This window comes from Manacus candei, unplaced genomic scaffold (genome assembly GCF_025592945.1).
Source record: "Manacus candei isolate 608988 ecotype Guabito, Panama unplaced genomic scaffold, ASM2559294v1 h1tg000002l, whole genome shotgun sequence".
Taxonomy (NCBI): Eukaryota; Metazoa; Chordata; class Aves; order Passeriformes; family Pipridae; genus Manacus; species Manacus candei.
Window position 1 is genome coordinate 10,046,773 of NW_026138050.1, and position 18,418 is coordinate 10,065,190.

Genomic DNA, 18,418 nt, shown 5'->3' on the forward strand with positions numbered 1-18,418 from the left:
CACTTCATCTGAGTAGGTGCTAAGCTTGTCTCTGAAATAGCACAAATTTGGTTCTGTTTTAAACTAAGTGCTCCAGCTATTTGTGTTAGCAGACACAGGCTTCGAGTGCTTTCTTGGGAAGGATGTTACAAATCACAATGTCTCAAGATTAGGATAACAAAAAAAAGCCCTACTTGAAAATTTATGCTCATGTTTTTTAAAATTCCTCACTAGAGTTTACAGAGAATGTGGTTTTATTGAGTGACATTGGATTTCCTCCATTGAAAGCTGGTGTGATTCTTGTATATATTTTTCAGATATTTATATATCAGAAAAAGAAAAATAGACTGGAAGACCTGCATTGTAAGACAATCTTTCTCTAAGCAGCAGTAGCAAGTTGTTATTGATAATGAGGCAGTCAGATGCAGTGGTTATTGCACCAACAGCAGGGCAATTCCATGTTCATGGGAAGCTCTATATCCAGGCTGGAGTGACAGCAAGGGATTCTTAATATCACTGGACAACAGTGTCTTCTTTTGATCAACACAGATATGGACTTGTTGGTCGAGAAGAAATGCAATAAGGCCTCTCTTTTCTAATGTCCTCAAGAAAAGAACTGATGGAAAGAGCTTGGAAAAAAGTGCAAATGACTTTGAGGTGTCCTCAAAGATTGTTACAGACATAACTAAGACAAGTACACTGATGATTTTACTGCTGCTGCTTGTATTTGATATGACTTGGACATGTAAAATGACATGGGTGAATTTGGTAAGTCCTGTGCTTATTTAAAATTAATTACAGAATAGTTTTATTGTATGTTTGAAATAATGAATTGTCTTTATTAACGAATCTGAACACAGGGTAGACATCTTGAGAAGAAATTCTTTATATAAAGCCTGTACTAGAACTGAGAAGCATCTATAGTTTCTAAATCATTCCTAAAAAGGTTTGTCTTACTAAATAAACAGTCCTTCCCTTTAATATACAGCTTGCAAGTGCATGATGAAATACATTTTTGTTATAAATCACAACAAATGTTTTTATCTGTGCATTAGTTTGGATATTAAAATACTGACACTGTGTCATTTGTATGCTTCTCATGTTGCCCTGTTTCTAACAGCAGGACAGTGGTTTGAAAGCAAGAGAGGGAATGTTGGGTGCACCTTTTCACACAGTAGCACTGCTCTGGCAGCTCAAACCACTGCACTGCTGATCCCGTTGTAAGAAAGGGAACAGAGAATTCATTGTTGTTCTTGGAGGGCTCTCACTGAACTATTCTGTAATAAGGAAGTGTTGTACATGTCCATGCCCAGGACAGGAAAGGTGGTGTTCAAAAGACAAGAACTATTGTGTGGAGCCAGACAATTTCCACAGAGTGATTTTATGGAAGAAACCGTTTTTAAGTAGTGATTTGCTGTGTCTTCTGTTTCACTGGCTCACATCACCATGTTCTTTCAAAAAGCACAAATACCTTCAAGAAATGAGCACCAATGGTGTTTAATGTCAACCCTTTAACACACCTTTGTCTCAGATATCTCCTTTTCAGGCTTTTAGTATCCTATAGTACTCCTTCCCATGGAATACTCCATGTGTTCTGTAACAGGAACCACATCTATACCCCTCTAATCAATTAAGGGGCAGTGCCTTCCCCCATGCAGATGTTGAAATAAGTGGAATGCTCCAGGCTGCATTGTGACACTGTGGGGATTTACATTTCTTACACAATGCTCTTGGATGTGCTTGTTTCCTCAGATTCCATTTGCTCCCTGAAGAGGTAATCTGCATTTCTGGAATAAGGATGGAATTTCAGTTCTTACATAAAGATAGAAATACAATCTATAAACGACCATCCCCTGAAATCACAGATAATCTTTTTGTGGTTCTGTTTTTCCAACATGTTGGCCAACTTAAAGGAAGGAAAGGTAAAGAGGAAGACTGGACTTTGTCAACATAATCTCTCTGTAGCAAAGGGATGTCTCATTCTTTTAGGAAAAGACAAAATAAAGAATTCTTTGTGAATAGAAACCATTCCAAAGAGATTAATACAGCAAATATTCCTGTTATTCAGTGCATTTGAAAAAAAAAAAAAAAGGGAAAACCCTAACATAATTTCTTTGGCATAATTATCTGACATCCCACCCTCAGTATCATTCACACCTGAAATTTTTTGCTAATATTTACATTATAAATCTTTTTGTCCCTAAATCCTTTTGGGTTTCTGTGCACTACTGAACTTTTAGGTAAGGGTGTTGTTGTTGTTGGTTACTTAATAGTTTTCCTAGAACTATCTAGACCAAAGTTTTACTCCCAAAATATTAAAAAATTAGAAGATTTCACAGAAAAGGGCAACAGCAAATATTAGGTAATTTTAAAGGATAATATATATGTTCCAGGCATCACCATTGGGATGACCTGATGAAATCTCCTTGAGACTAAATGTCCATTGAGACTAAATGTGAAAAACAGAGTAGTATTGCTGAATAAGAATTTATTTATAAATGTCTTTACTCTCTACAAATTCTGACCATGTTAAATGCACTTAAATGCACTGAACTAAAGGCATTCCAGCAGTTGTTCCACTGCACAGCTCTGTTTAACTGTATCAGTCTCACCCACTTACATACATCCCTGTTACTTTTCCTGCTGTTTTTGTTAGCAGCAATACCTGCTTGTGTTACATAATAATCTGTCCTGAATTTAGAGTATTGTTTCTGCCAGTTTGAGAAAATGATGTTTGGACACAACAGACATCCACTGAATTTGTATCCATTTCTCTACCTTAATTTCCAACGTTTTAGGACTGTCTCCAAGTAAGGTAATAGCACAGCAGGACACCTTAACTGCTTTGTAACCCTAATTTGATTGCTTAGATGCTACACAGTAAACTGAGCACTTATCGGTGGTTGTTCGCATTCTGGTTTTAAAAGCAGGCTCACATTTGAACTATTTCATTTGAAGAGGGACAGAAGTAAATCTGGAGCAAATTACTGGTTTTAATGAGATCTTTACATAGTTCATTGCTAAGTTTCCAGGTCACTGTTTTTAGTTTGTTCTGAAATTGGATAAAATCTGATTAGCTGGCTGTAATCTAGAGAAAGGAGATATGTACCCTGTTTTAAAAAGCCAAACAAATACTAACCCTTCCAATCCATCTAAAACAATTTGAACAAGTAATTCTTTAAATGTCAAAGCATTTGTTTATGGTGAAGCATATTGCAATGTTGTCTTAAAACTATAAGAAATTAAAATATGACCTTTTTTTTGTGCCTATGGTGTCACTGCTTAACAGATGCACCAAAAAACTCTTTGGAGCAGAGAACCTTGTTTAGCTTGGTCAGCATGACACAGTCTCCCAACAGGCTCACAGACATTAGGAAATGGTAAATAATAAAAAAGCTGTATTAGACCATTGCACCAAGTGGCAGCTTGGTCCTTAAGCTGTGAGCAAAAAAAAAAAAAAAAAAACCCAACCAAAAGCATCAGGGTTGCATAATAACGGGCCTGATGCAGTGTACAGACAGAACAGGGCTGGCTCGGTATTAGTAAAAGTCAATTTGTTAGATATTCACTGCTGTAAGCACAGTGTTGCTCAACATGTGCAATAAATTATTGTGTGCGTGCATGGTCATATTCTGCTTGCAGAATAAGCACCGGTGTTCTCTATTGCACGTTCTCAAGCATAAATCATCAGGTTTCCAAAACCTCTTTGAGGGATTTTTTTTTTATCTCGTGATTGGTTTGGTGTTGAATCAAGTTCAGTCACCTCAGACACTGACAGCTAAGCCTGAAGGTAAAACGCACGAGGTATGAGCCCCATCTTGTTTGTGAGTGTTTGCACAGCCGACATTTGAAGCCATGCCCTGAGTTTTGCTTCGAATTTCAAACTCGTGCTGCTGCAGGACCTGGAGGGGTGCGCTGAGGGCCCGAGCGATATTTCCCCCAGCTCCCCTCAGCCTCCGCCCGCCCCGGGCCCGATCCCCGGGCACGGCCAGAGCACCCTGGGCCACCGGGGCAGGGGCGGCCACAGCCCTGAGGGGCCACTGGGCCAGGGAGTGGCTGTGAGGGACGGGCCGGTTTGCCCGGGGCAGGGGAGGGACCCCCGAACGTTCAGAAATACCTGTATGAGGAACAGTGTGGCAGCAGGACCAGGGCAGGGGTTGTACCCCTGTGAGGGGGACACATTCGTGAGGCCACACCTCGAGTGCTGTGTCCAGTTCTGGGCCCCTCAGTTCAGGAAGGACATTGAGGGGCTGGAGAGGATCCAGAGAAGGGCAGTGGATGTGGGGCAGGGTGTGCAGCACAGGTGTGATGAGGGGCAGCTGAGGGAGCTGGGGCTGTTTGCCCTGGAGGAGGATCAGGGGGGCCCTCGTCGCTCTCTACAATTACCTGAAAGGAGGCTGTGGCCAGGTGAGGTCGGGCTCTGCTCCCAGGGAACTCGTGACAGCATGAGAGGACACAGGCTCAAGCTGTGTCTGGACATTAGGAAGAATTTCTTCACAGAATGGGTGATCAGACATTGGAATGGGCTGCCCGGGGTGGTGGTTAAGTCACCGTCCCTGGAGGTGTTTAAGGGACGACTGGCCGAGGCACTCAGTCCCCTGGTCTGGTTGACAAGGTGGTGTTGGGTCACACGTTGGGCTTTTTTCACCCAGTTTTGACTCTGCCGTTCCGCTCCGGGCGTACTGCCCTCAGCCCCGCTCTGAGGGGCGCGAGTGCCCGGATGTTCGGCCCCGCCCACTCGCCCGCCCCCCGCCTCCCACACGCGCGCGCCCCCGCGCGCGGCCCCCGCGGGAGGGGCGGTTCCGGCGCAGCGCTCGCGAGAGGAACATGGACACGGACATGGCCGCGGCCGCGCCGGGCCGGGGTGAGCCGGGGCGGGCGGGGGGCACCGCCGGGGCGGCACCACGCGGGGACCGCGCCTCACGGGCGGCAGCGGGGCCGCGGGCCGGGCCGGGCCAGGCTGGTGGGGCCACCGGGCGGGAGCTGCTCCGCCGCCCGGCCCCGGGGTGGGCTGCGCCTCTGCGGGAGCGCCGGGGGCGGGCAGGGGCCCTGGAGGGGCGCGGGGGTGGTGGTGGTGGTGGTGGTGGTGGTGGTGGTGGGGCGGCCCCGCAGCTCCGCCGGCCGCTCCGGGCCCCGCGCAGGTGGAGCTGCCGGTGCCCGCAGCGCCCGCACCGCGCCTTGGGACGCGGCTGCCGCGGCCCGGCCGCGGGTGGATGTGCCCCGTTGTTTTATCGGTATTTGCTGGAGAGGAGCACACGCTCCCGGGGGACGGCAGTGCCAGCACGGCCCGAGCCCGGCCGTGGGAGCCGCGAGGGGAAACCTCTGCACGCCGTGACCCAGCGCGGGGTCACCGAGCTGTGGGAAGAGCAGCGCTGTTAACGAGCTCGGTTTGTTGTCTGTGACACACGGGGTTTAGGTGGCACTTGGTTAATCCCTTTTAGAGTGGTCAGGCAGGAACAGGTTGCCCAGGAGGCGGTGGAGTCACCGTCGCTGGAGGTGGTTCGGTGGTTTAGGGGTTACGGTGGCAGCGCTGCGTTGGTGGTTGGACTGAATGATTTTAGAGGTTTCTTCCAGCCTTGACGATTCTGTGATTATATCATCAGCTCTGTTCACACGTGTATCCACAGCCCCTGTTCGCACAGATCTGCATCCCAGGGCCACAGCACTCGGGTGGCACTCGTGGCACTGGCATTCTTCGGGATGCAGGGAACGAGGTGCAGAACTGTGCTGCAGTGCCGTCCTTTCTGCCTTTGCCTTTATTCCATTTATCTGGGGTTTGCATTGGCGTCCAAGTGTGCAGTGCAGAAAACTGCTGTTGGTCTATCTTAGTGCAGTTGAGAGGAAAACCATGATTTCCTGGCTGCAGCAGGCAATTACCTGAAATAAAACTTCCAAGATTTAAAGGGAATAATTTATTTAGTCACCAAGTAAACATTAGAAAATTATCTTTTCATGCGTGTTCAGCACAGAGCACCATGAAATCTCATGTGTCAATATGTCTAAAATACTTAAGACTTAAACATCACTCACCTCTTAAGAAAAAAAACAAGCTTGCACTGTCCTGTGAGTATGGCATGTTCCAAAGTTCTTGTTTATGGCAGGTGATCACACTTCTTCCTGGCACTCCCTCTTTTCCTTTATGATGGAAAAATGCACAGTTTTTCAGTTAATTGAGGTTTTAAAGCTCTCAACAAAGGCACAGCTGGCATTTTATAAAATTACTCTCTTAATGTTTGACATTTTAGCTTGTTCCTTTCTGAACTTTTCTTTCCTGTGTAATTAGTTAGGGCAAATTGTGATTTTTGTGGTATAACTTGCATTTAAAACTTGACAGAGTGCTGTCTGGTAATGACATTGGTTACTAAGCAAATAAACACATCTGGAAGCTGAAGATCCCTGGTATGTTACTGGAAGTGCAGAACAGCTTTGAGGATTTGGCAGTATTTAGAGGAGTGTAGAAAACAACTTGATGCAGTCATCCAACAACACGAAAATCACCTTAATATTTACCTTTTTTATTTGTGAGATTCTGTTGAATGAGTTAGTATGAAAAAGCTTCAGAAGTGGAGGTTAATACATGGATATTCAGACAAATTTAATATTTATATGCATAAAATGCTTAGTAAATTGGAGCCTTGGCTTGTTAGTCAAGCAATCAAATTAGATAATTGGTGAAATGCTGGATTAATATGATATTGGGTAGGGAATGTGCTTGGTTGTGGTTTATGGTTATTTAAACAATGTTAGGATTACTGATGAAATAAATATTGGAAGGAAGAGGGAATATATTTTTCATTGGCCATGTCTCTTTTTTTAGGCCTTTTTGCCATTTCCCTCTTATAACCTCTTCCTTGTGAGTGGTTTGGTTTTTTATATGTTTAGTTTTTAACCTCTTGTCACTGATACGTAAGGAAACCACAACATCAGCTTCAGCTTTTGGGCATGGAATCCATTAAAAGAAGAAAAACCCAATCTGTAGGATTCATCCCTGGGAACAAATGGAACACTGTGTGGCTGGGCAATGCATGGGATGTTTTAAGGCTGATACCTTTGGCTTCAAACCCCAAACAGGAAAACCTCATTAATGTTATATGAAACAGCATGTGATAAATTCCAGCCTTAAAAATAACTGGTTTCTTGAACTTTTCTAAATTTAATATGCTTTAGGTTTCTGTTGACATCATCATATGTGTCTGTATATGTATATTTGTTCACACATACTCTAAAATGTAGCTGAAGGAACAAATATGTTTGAGTTGTCACAGCAAAAAGACAAAATGTCATGTGAGCAGTTTCTTTTTCTTTATAAAGGGTCCATTGCATTGGAATCTGTAGAAAACTAGAATATATTTCTGTTATTAAATGAAGTTGTAGGGCTTAGATATAATTGGCACTTAAGCTTCCAAGTGTGAAGACATTCCAGCTGTAAGAAATTATGCAAGATGGACTTAAAGGAGCTGGAACTGGTCTCATATGTTGTAGTTGAGTTAAAAGAAGAGGGTTTTACCACTGTTATTCTTGCCAGAGGTAACTGGAAGGACAAATAAGGTCTTAGAATTTGAGTAGTAACAGAAAAGGTGCTAAAAGATTTACTTAGAGCACATTAGAATCAGTTTACTCTCAGGAGTTTAGCCTAGTAACATGCTTTAACATCACAAACCTGCAAAAACTGAGAAAGGTGAATTAATATTCTTAGGGCTTTAATTTCTTAAATGGACTAGAATATGTAACTTTGAAAATAATGAATCCTTGTGACATTTTTGTGACTTCTGTTTTTCTTCTTTACTTTCCAACTGACCAGAAATGTGCTGAAACGGACACTTTAGAGGGGAGCAAGAGGTACAAGGTAAGTGCTGTAGCTTAAAATAATTAAAACTTTCTAAATCCATTTTGTAAATAAAGCTATTTTTTTAGTGAGAAGTGTATCCCTTTAAATTGTGCTGCTTTTATGATCCTGGTAAAATGGCAGGTTTTCCAAGAGATATGTTCCTATACAAACAGAAATTTGGAGATCTGTAGTACCTGTGTTACATGAACTAAGAGCAAGTTTCTGTGATTATATGCTTTGGCATTTGATACAAGTCATTTTTAATTACCTCTTAGAATTTTGAATTAAATATTTGTATGCTGATTGAAGAATATTTTCTCTTTTTAAAGGACTGTCATGCTTGCAAGCCTTCAGAGATTATATTAGACTTTTTCCAAATGTGAATAGTTTTGCTATTGGTAGGTAAAACTTTGGCCTATGGAGCATTTTGTTTGTTTTTAACAGTTTTTCTGCAGTGATTCAGGCTCGTCCCAGCCCAGCACTTGCAAAGGGCCACTAGACCCAGTGTGGTTTGGTTAAATCAGTCCTGGTAGAGATGAGGAAACTTCTGTTTCAGAGGGAGTAACCAAGGAGTTACTGATAGTGCTGTCTCAGGAGGTGTTAGGGAGGGAAATCAAGCAGCTCAGTAAAACAAGGAATTTAGGTTATTTCAACTAAAACATTCTCAGTTTTGGAACTGTGTGCCTCTGTGTTCTGCTGGTCCCCAAACGGTGACAATTCTGATCCTGCTCCTCCTCTTGCATGGAGAAAAAGGGCTTTGTTGGGGGGATGAGAGGGGTTGCCTGATTTTCAGAGTAACTGACAGAGCACCAAGCTTAAAATCTCCTTGATAATTTCTACTGAGGCCCCCTTAGATGGACCAGAGCATGGGTTCCACCTCTACAGAAGAAGCCAGACACTGCACATGACTTCCATGGCTAAGAACTGCTCCAGAGACTGGAAGGGACAGCAAGACATACAAACCACCTTCTGTGTATACCCAGTTTTGTATCTGGAGCATTGATGTGTTCCAACAAACCCCAAAACTGTGGTGTTAGGCAAAAAAAGAGCAGCTGGATACACTTGCAGAGAGGGGAGCTTCCTTTAACCTGAAGGCAAGGTGTGTGGAGGGCTGTGTTTGGGCTGCACAGAGCAGAGCAGGTTGGTTAGACTTGGCAAACCAGTTCACTTGGTGTGCTGGGTTAGTAAATCTACAACCCTTGTTTCTGACTGGGAGTGTATCTGCTGCTCTCCTAGCAGAGTGCCCACAAAAAGAGATCAACAACTGAAATTAGGCCTATTTGCACTTGACAGCCATGAATGTTCCATGTTTGCTTCTTGAAATGAAACTATTCTGTGATGCACTGTGGACAGGGAACCAGTATTCCTGGCCTTGTTTAAACCTTTTTAGCACCTGAAGTTCAAGAGCCAAAATTGCATTGTATTAGTTATGGCACACAACATTTCCAAACTCTCCTTCTGTGGTGAAGATTGATGGCTTCTGTAGAACTGCTCCTTGTGGTTGTTGAGGCTCTGTCAAAGCCACAGCCACAAAAATCTTCCATGTCCTGGAACTCCAAAGCAAATGCACGTTACAGAATTTATTAAAGTATTCACATTCCTGTTATTAAATCCAGATGTTAATGTAACAGTTTTGCACTTGTGCAATAAACTGGGTCTCTGTGGTTGTTGACTCAGTAGACAGTATTTTAAGATTTCATATTTGGGTACTTGGCTAAAGCCATTAATTAAATGTTTGAAGACGGGCTTCAAGCTGGGCAGGATGCCAAGAGCAACAAAGTGAGGGAGAAGTCACAGTTAAACTGATTTTTGATCTTCACACCAACTAGTGAAACACCAATGAACAAAACACTAAAAATACAGACAAAAAGAAAACGTGCTACTTTTCTACCCTTCTAAGACTGAATTTGTGAGATGATTAGCCCTAGTTTATATACTTATATATAAATATATATATATATATGTATATATATATACACAGACATGTGTTTTTATTCCCACATTTTGTTTCTAATACTAGAAGCCTGCTGGAAGGCTGGGGAACAGTTGCTAAAAATGTGAATAAAAATTCTAGAGACATTAAAATTAGTGTGCCAGTCATTCTTTACTCTAAATGTAAAAGAGGTAGCTCATAAAAATTCAGCAGAGAAACTCATTAAAATGAGTTCAAGTTGTTAGTCTATTCCAGTAAAGTCCAGTTAATACCCATAAATGTTTCTTATATCTAGTGAGTGGCAACTTTTTCAGTATTTCCTATAGAAAAAATAAATAGAAGAGATGTAGAATTCCAGCTACTGACATTCTGATTAATTTTAAAAATGAAGATGTGTTGCTTGGTAAAGCTGCAATCCAGCAAAGCTTTAAGCATGTGTTTCTGAGACTAAATGGGGTGCACAAAGTTGAACACGTGCTTAAAGCTCTTCAGGATGCAGAGCCACATGTCAGCAAAGCTTTAGGAAAGGAATAGTTGGGATGTAACATGAGCAGGGAAATGGGTGTGTAACTGTGCCTGTGGTGGGGTCTCCTCACCCCACAGTGCTACAGATGCAATTCTGTGTGTGAGAGGGAATGATGGTATCACTGTCTTTATGTTCATTATGGTTGGTCTGAACTGCACTATTTCTGCATTATTTTAAGAGTTTTTGAGTGGAGTAATAAATCTCTTTGAACTATTTTTGAGTGTGGTTTTTCGTTATGATATGTCACTTGGGATGTTATTTTTTAGGATATTCTCTTTAAAAAATATCATTTTAAACGTATTTTTCTATGGAAAGTACAGCTCAAGACAGGTACCCAAGAAGAAATGCCTCAGTGTTTTGCTAATGATTTCCAGTATGTAACTTGTACTCTTTGTACAGCCATACTCTGTATAAATATCCTTAGTGTGTTTATAAGGTTTTTGTTAAAGCCTTGTAACCTGTGTGAATTAGGAAATAGTTTAAAAAAATCCTTTTTTTAATCAGCTCTTGACACCATTTAGTACTGATGTGTCAGATTTGCTGTTATTCAGATCAGTAATTTTTTTCCAGTGTTTCTGTAGTTTGGCTCATGTGTTTTAGGTAAGTACTGAGAGCTGTTACAACAACTGTGTGTGAAGCTCCAGAAAAGACAAAACCTCACCATTTTCTCCTTAATGTGTTCAACACTAATTTCATTTGCAGTGTCTGATTTCAGTTCACAGTTTATGAGGGTAGAGCTCACTGACTGTATTTCTAGTAAATACTTAATTCAAGAGAAGTTACTGCTTTATGTTGCAGTCTTTATTATTTCTGAATTTGTATGGGTTATTTACAGTAATGTTTCTTTATGTTAATGTCAAATAATACAGCAGCACTTGCATACGAAGTACTGAGTGTTTGCAAAATATAAACCATCTTTATGGGGATTATAAATCTTCCAATGTGAATCAAGCCTTAAATAATTCACTCTACAGCTGTAGATGGTTTCAACCAACTTTCTTTGCTTCTGTGAATAACAGTGTAATTTGTGATTTTTGGAATGAGATCCTCCCTCCTCTGCCAGACGTTCCACCCTTCCTCTGTTCTGCCAGTTGAACCATTTGATGGCTCTTTCACCAGGTCTTGTAGAATGTGCCTGATTTTAAAAGCTGGGCACGCAGGATTGGGAAAACAGAAAGGTGGAATCTCTGGGAAAGGGTGAAATGCAGATGGTTTCAACCTATTCCAGCCCACAGTTCATCTTTCTCTGCTTTGAGAGTGCTCTGAGCAGGAGCAGGGGGGGAATGTGGAGCCCAACCAGCCATCGGACGTGGAGCGTGGATAAATCACGGGAAGGTGCTGCCCTTTCATGCAGACTAAGCACAGGGAGACTCCTGGACACACACACGGGTCAAAATTCTGCTGTTTCTCAAATATCTGGGGCAGGTGGAGCCAGAAGGTATTCCAAAAGATACAGTTCCATAAGCATCTCTCATCTGCCTGGGGGTTCTTGGCATCTGTAGCAGACTTTTGAAAGCCTAATCCAAGCCTTCTCCTGGCTGGCTGAGGAACGTGGTCAGGAGAGGAACAGGTTATCAAGGAAGGATGGTACACAGAGCATTTGTGATGGGTAAAGTGGAAGCTGAGTTGAGAGGTGATTTAGTGATACATGGAGGATAGAAACAAATTGAGAATTCAGGGAGAGGAATCAGGAATGGTACTAAAGTGGTCTGGGGAAGAAAGGAATTATGATCTGATCTAGAAAAGGAATTATGTAAAAAAGGCAAGAGCAAAAGAAACCTGGACTGTAGTATTTATATCTGACCAGATTATATTTAAGGAATATCTTGTTTTCATGAGAAATCAGTATTTTCCAACAGAGTGTCTAACCAAGCTTTGTAGTATTTTTTTTTATATTTTGGGTGCTGCTCAAAAATGTATCTTTGAGGAAAGAGTGGGATTGCTTAGGTTTTCCAGCCTGTTTTTACTGATTTATTCATGATTAAAAACACTGTGTGTTTTAGTGTTAGTAAATAGATCAAACCAAAGTGTTTTGAAACATACCCTAATAAATGACATTGGATAACTGTTAAATGATGGAAATGCTACAGATCAGAAGACATACTAAAGCAAGATATTTTCTGTTATGCTGCTGAAGACCAGAAATGTCTGCTATACAGATAAAAGTATAATGTAGGAGAGAAATTATGGCTCCAGGTGTTTTTAGGCTAATGAGTTCATAAATTGACTGCTACTCTAGTTGTGATGTGTTCAGGAGAAGAAATGGTCAGTAAGAGCTTTTTCATTAGAGTACTGCAGAGGGATAGAAGGAGAATATATTGAAAGTATTTCAGCCTATGTTTTAAGGATTTTTTTTGCATTCTGAAGCTCATGAAGTTTACTCCATGACTGAAGAACATCTTCAGCTGAGGGGAGAGAATTATTCAGCCACTTGGTTGTTCTGACAGAACCCTGTATTTAATCTCTGTGCCACTGGACCTAATTTGCCAGTAACTGATTTAGCTTTGGTAAACCCTTGAAGCAGATGCTCTGGTGGTGTTGTGTTATTATTTTAATCATACATTTATGAACATTATTTTCCTAAATTAATATGATATTTGGAAATAATTGGTGGAATGAATGAAGGTGTTGCAGTCAGGTTTTCTCATTTTTAAGTCTACATTTATGACATTTATATCTTTTAATACATGAGACCTTTTTCTCTGTTTAATAAATTTCTGTTAAGTGGTTCTTGAGATTTTAAGTATTTCTAAGGGCCATTATGTTTCTCCCTTGATCAGCTTATTCTTGGTTACTGCCATTTCTGCATAAACAGAGGACTTTTCCCTCTCCTTTATAACTGAGGAAAATGAGAATGATGATTGTTTTTTAAGGGGAAGGTTTACTGGTTTTTTTTTACTTCAGTTTGTATTACAAGAAAGATCCCAAGAAATACAGAAATTAAATGTGTTACAGCTGCTAAGTGTAGCAATTTGTGCCGAAATCTACTGTAAACAATGTTCTATTTCTTATTTATTTATTTTTAAACAAACAGCTTTGTAAGGAATGAAATATTGGAACACAATAGTTTAACAGATAAGAGTTCTTTGAAAGTAGCCTTAGGCAACATAAACTCTCCTGACCCAGAGTTTCTGCCCTGTTAGTCTTTAGCTAATTTCAGTATGGAAAATGGAATTCCAGTTCATTTTAGCTTTGGAGATCGTGAGAAATTGGTTCTTAAAGCAGCAAGGGCATGGACTGGGGATTATAGCATTAAACTGTTTAGAACATCAGAGTTTTCAGGCAACATACTAATAACATCATTTTTCTGGTTATTTTAGAATATGGGTGTTGATCTGGAGATTAAACTCCATCACTTATACTCTTGGATCTGTATTTATAAAAAAATAATAAGTGATATTCCTTCCTGTGCTCTTACCTTGTTCACAGGGAGTATTAATGTCCTTGTTAGAAGAAATGTGCTTGATTTGAGAAGTTAAAGTTTGGCTTTTGTTTAGTAAAGAGTAATTTCATCTTTAACCAATTTATTTATTTTTGTGTTACAGCCATAATACCATGTATGTGGTGTATCTTCATGCTTAATTTCCAATATTTAGGAATCTTGGGGTTGATATTTTGTGGTTTGCTGAGGAATTTTTCTTCCTGAAAGTCTGTGCTTAAATGCATGGAATTCAGCATTCTTTCAGTATGCAGCTTTGGTGTTTCTATTAAAAAAACACCCCAAAACACTTTAATTCTGGGGAAGATCCTGCAAGATGTAAATCTGTTACAACTGATGTAATTGCATTCACATTGGGATCTTTTGTCACTGTTGTATCAAAAATCAGGTCACAATGCAGAGTGGGCTGTAAGCAGGTGAGCAGTGCAGTGTGACACTGTTCTCCCTCCAGGAAAGTGGGAAAACTTTTCCTTCTCCCTGCTTCACCAGAGGTGTAACTTGGAGGGAGGGGGTCATCCCCCTGGAGCCATGAATCTGAGGAACAGCTGATACAGGAGTGATGAAACAACTGTGCTCCTTCCCTGCTTTTTCGAGTGTGTAGTAGAAAGGAATGCTTTTAAGCCAAGCAATTACACATCTGTGCCCAGTTGCAGAGGCAGCTTTTGCTGGAAGGATGGCCCTCACTCTGACCATAGAATAATGCCACATCAGTGGAGAATAATTTATGTGTGTTACAAGAGCTGGCAAGAGCCCAGAGTGGTATTATGGGATTGCCAAAACCTCGTGTCACTGTTTAGTTAAGGGAGATGAGCAGTTGTACCACAGCACATGTGAGGAGTACACTCTTTCAGGGCTGTAGCTGTGAGTACCTTTGGGAATGCCAGCAGAGCCTTCAGAATCCAGGGTTGTAGCTCACCCAGTGGTTTTGTCTAAGCAGGACAGCAGCACTATAAAAAATCATCTCAGTACTTACCCCACCACCTTTAATTAGCCCTTAATTGTGCTTTTGTTGCTTATTCAAAATGTCACATCATCCAGTGTCAAGTGAAGTGTTGAAGAGATGGTTCCATGGACTTGTAAACCAGACACTGGTTTTGGACCAGGCCTCTCTTTTCTTTCTAGTTAAAGGAAATAGAATGGATGAGAAGATTAAATACTTCTAATAACTTTGAAGTAAAACCAGTCATTTGAGACAAATACGTGTCATAAAGCTCTGCCATGATTTTACATGGTGGGTACATGATCAGAAATAGGGAACAAAAGAATATTGTAGAACTCTAAGCACTTATAGTGTAAATCAGGTAAAGACTGCATGGTAAATAGCTGCTGCTCTAGGATGTACAGCAAGTTGTTTTTTTTTTTTTAATTAAACATTAACCTGTCACCTTCTAAATTTTTCTTTTGTCCATTAGTGGGTTAAATTTTAAAAGTTTTGCTTTCAGAAGTTAAGAGGAACAAGTTGACTGGTTTCCATGGGAGCTAATTCAAGTTATTGTTTGCATTGTTAATATCTGAAAGTAGATGTGTTGGTGCAAGTCAATATGCAGCAAAAGGTTTGTGAAAGAGGGTTTTCTAAATTGTCCCAAGGCTCTGAGTAGGGCCTGCTTAACTGGGAACCACCTGCATGAGTGCCCTGAATTTCAGGTCAGGTATAATCATTTTGATCTTTTCGAGACCCTCTAAATGGAAGTTGCTAGTAATCTCTAATTCTGCTTACCTTATTTTGAATTCATGTCTAATTAGTATTTAGATTATTGCTGAATGTGAATAGTATGTTGAATTCTGTCCAACAGAAGTTGGTTGTGTTTTTTAAGAGAACAGCAAATATAATAATAAGGCTTTGCTAGTGTCTGTAACAGTGTACAGAAATAAAAAGAAGCAAAGTATCTATTTTTCCAGAACTTGCAGTTAACAGATGTGATTGTGCCAGGCCCTGTCCCATTTGTGGCAGGAGCAGAGAGCACGGTCAGCGGGAAGCAGTCCTGCACTTCCTTCCTCCCTGACTTCAGTCCTTGTGCTTTCCTTGCTTTGTTCAGTTCAAGGGCTTGGTTTACAGGCAGTCAAATAAACAGAATAGCACCTGCAGCTTAGTCATAAATGGGAACATCTCGCAGTAGCCAACAAATGAAATCATGTTGTCCTCCAGCCTTTCCTGAAATGCCTTCACAGCTTTACCAACATTCATTTTTAAGGTAGGTCAGTATTTTGGTTATCAAAGGACTCTGAACACATACAGGGTTTGTGAAAGGCTATGATCCAGTTTATTGATAAAAGTTGTTAATTATTGCCTGAACTTGTAAAAAGCTCTGTGTAGGTTCTCTTCCCTTTTTTTCAATAAATGCCCACTTGTAGGACATGACACTAAAATGTGTAGCAATCCTATGATGTGTTCATATAAATATTTGACCCTTACTCCAGACTTGAGCTATCAAGTGCTTTTATAATACCAAAATGAACACTTGGGTTTAGATTTTTTCATATGTTGTCAACTTCAATCACATAAATAGATTCTGCTGGCTACACTTTATGTTTGCTGGCCACAGAAAATCATGGAGCACATGGGATCTTACTAATTCCTTCCACAAAGTTCTGTCATAGAGCAGAAGAACTGAACTTGCTTTTTGGCAGGTTAATCTGAGTTGATCTTGCAATTATTTGAACACTGCTGCTAAGTGCTTCACATTAAAGCTGATATTAAGGACTTAGGAATTTTTGTTAATTGGAATTTGAGTAAGTTGCTTCTGAAATCATATGTCACTAGGTTTTATTTGTTTTATTGTAAAAAAATTTCTAATTTAAATGTGCAGAGATTTATGAGGATGAGAAACTAAAAGCATCATTTGTTTGCACCCCAGTAATGCACATGGTGTCTTTTTTGTTTGGTTGGTTTCTTTGTTTCTTTGTCTTGCTAAATTTAGGTATTATAAAACTGACCTTGTGTTGCTTTCTAAGCTGTCTCCAAATTAATTTGCTGCCAGTGTTAATATAGGCATTTTAAAGTAGAATATTAAAGCAAATGTAAAATATTGACAATCAGCATCATCTTCATAGACTGAAAAATAGGAATGTCACATTTAGATTTTTCTGACCATTTGCAAATGACATATTTCCATGCACTGTGTGTGCAACATCTACACAAGATACTACTTTGTTTTACCTTTCTAGTTTAAAGTATTTTTTATGAAGCTGTTTATTTCAATAGAAGTGGTGAGGATGTGTGCTATAGCAGCTTTGTGTTTGTTTGATCCAGTTAATCCAGCTGAATGATTTACACTGCCATAACATGAGCATTGCTGATCAAGAATATCCACAGAAAAGATGAGATGAAATCAAATTGTGCCTGCTCAAAAGGTGATTAAAAGTAAAAAGTTGTTGAGTTGCAGAGTTAGTTACAAAATTTAATCTCAATAAGTGATTTAGTAAAAGGGGAAATTTTTCTGCACTGCTGACCAGGCCAGTGTGAACTGTGTTCCTGGAAGGAGGATGGCATTCCAGGCACTGCTGTGATGGGAAGCGTGACAGAACCTCAGCTCTGTCAAATACTTCTGCACATTGTTTTTTTAAGAAATTAATAGTAACAGTGAGTTTTGCATAATGAATAATCCAAGATGATTACTCATGGTTAGTCAGCACTGATATTTCTCATCTTTTTCTGCTTTTGTATAATTACCTCAGTAAAAATAGCTGTATGATTTAAATCCTTGTTGCTTTGTATTTTACCACAGAGATCAACTTCATTAATTAATATCTCAACACTGTGTTTTAACTGTAGGATTGCAATTTCTCTTTCAGTATAATAATTTAATGTCAGTTTTTGTGTCAGAGTTCCCATACTGTATCCAAAATACTTCTAATGAGAGAGGCTGGATAAGAAGCCAAGTGCAGGAGTTGAAGTGTCACCAGGCTGTCACTACTGAGGCTCCACTCTGGGAAAAGGAACAGCCTTGTACTGTGTGAAGGGGAATCTAAAATGGTTGAATATTCTCGAGATTTTTTTCATTAAAATTGTCTTCTGGTCTTTTAATCCACTGCAAAATACATGAAATTAGAGCAGAAACCTCAACAAAATAAGCATTGTTTGTGCAACAGAGGCAAACGTAATTTGAGACATTTTCTCCAATCAGTGGAATTATAAATGACAAAAATGAAATAGAACAACATATTCAGTTAATTTACTGATAATCTAGATGATTATTAATAGCAAGTACTTTCCATGTCTGTTATTTTTTGTACTCAGTCATAAATTCATCTTCAGTGGTTCTAAGTGCTCTATCAGAAAGTGGATTTGAAACCTACTGGAAAAAATGAAAAAGAAAAAACAACTAAAAACCTATTCTGCACCAGTTCATTGTTAAAACTGTAGTGCTAAATGCAAAAGGTTACTTTTTAGATTTTACATCTTTCCTATTTTAAAAGCACCAATATATGACACAGTGCAAAAGACAGGTCAGTGATTTGGAAAAATACCTGTAAATGGGTTTTAGATACTTTGTAAGTATTGCCAAAGCTTTTTTTTTTAATTACTGTTATTTATCTTTCAGTTTTGTAATGAAAAGTTACTCAGGACCCTTTTTGCTGAAGGAATTTAATAAGATCTCAGCTGTATGATGGGATGAAATTGTGCATATACAGGGTGTGTCTACCGACAGAGCACGGGGCATTCCAGAGGTCACAGGAACCTGTGTCCTGGACTGAGGAGCGTTCCTGCCGTTG

The 18,418-nt window shown here is 40.1% G+C and overlaps 1 protein-coding gene across 5 annotated transcripts in view; it reads left to right on the plus strand.

Annotated features, from left to right (window-relative positions):
• The first annotated feature begins 4,743 nt into the window (after positions 1–4,743).
• Positions 4,744–18,418, plus strand: part of MRTFB (myocardin related transcription factor B) — a 70,185-nt gene continuing 56,510 nt past the window's right edge. For 2 of the 5 annotated variants that reach the window (XM_051809543.1, XM_051809964.1), the window contains exons 1-2: positions 4,744–4,843; positions 7,781–7,825. The gene's annotated coding sequence lies outside the window, so the exon portion shown is untranslated. Of the gene's footprint in view, positions 4,844–5,378; positions 5,543–7,780; positions 7,826–8,136; positions 8,206–18,418 lie in introns of those variants that run through there. The other 3 variants (XM_051809631.1, XM_051809718.1, XM_051809806.1) reach the window with 3 other exon arrangements.